The following is a 617-nucleotide window of genomic DNA, read 5'->3' as shown; positions in this document are numbered from 1 at the left end:
CCAATCATGGAGACCTGGCTGTTAAACTGGTCCAATCAGGGAGCCCCAGCTGTTAACCTGGTCCAATCAGGGAGTCCTGGCTGTTAAACTGGTCCAATCAGGGAGCCCCAGCTGTTAACCTGGTCCAATCAGGGAGCCCCAGCTGTTAACCTGGTCCAATCAGGGAGTCCTGGCTGTTAAACTGGTCCAATCAGGGAGCCCTGGCTGTTAACCTGGTCCAATCAGGGAGCCCCAGCTGTTAACCTGGTCCAATCAGGGAGCCCTGGCTGTTAACCTGGTCCAATCAGGGAGCCCTGGCTGACAGATATGAACAGGAGTGCCAGAGGCTCTGCGCACTTTGAGAGCTTGCTCGAAGGAAGCTGGGTCAGTGTCAAGGATGCGCCTATGTGTAAATAAATTTGACTTGATGACAGGATACCAGCCCCTGTGGAGTTATTTCAGTTGTGACAAGTGAAAATAAATGCTCCTGAAGAGTTTCACTTGCAACAATAGTCTTTGAATTAGGATAAGCATTTCTGGCATCGTGCTGTTGTTTGGGAAGCTTGACCCTACCATCTATGGTTGGGCCCAGTATGTTGGAAGAACATGTTATTTTTTCCGGGCCAATGACGGATGGA

This window comes from Rhincodon typus, unplaced genomic scaffold (assembly GCF_021869965.1).
Source record: "Rhincodon typus isolate 14 unplaced genomic scaffold, sRhiTyp1.1 hic_rhity00000983, whole genome shotgun sequence".
Taxonomy (NCBI): Eukaryota; Metazoa; Chordata; class Chondrichthyes; order Orectolobiformes; family Rhincodontidae; genus Rhincodon; species Rhincodon typus.
This window is presented reverse-complemented; position numbering follows the sequence as displayed.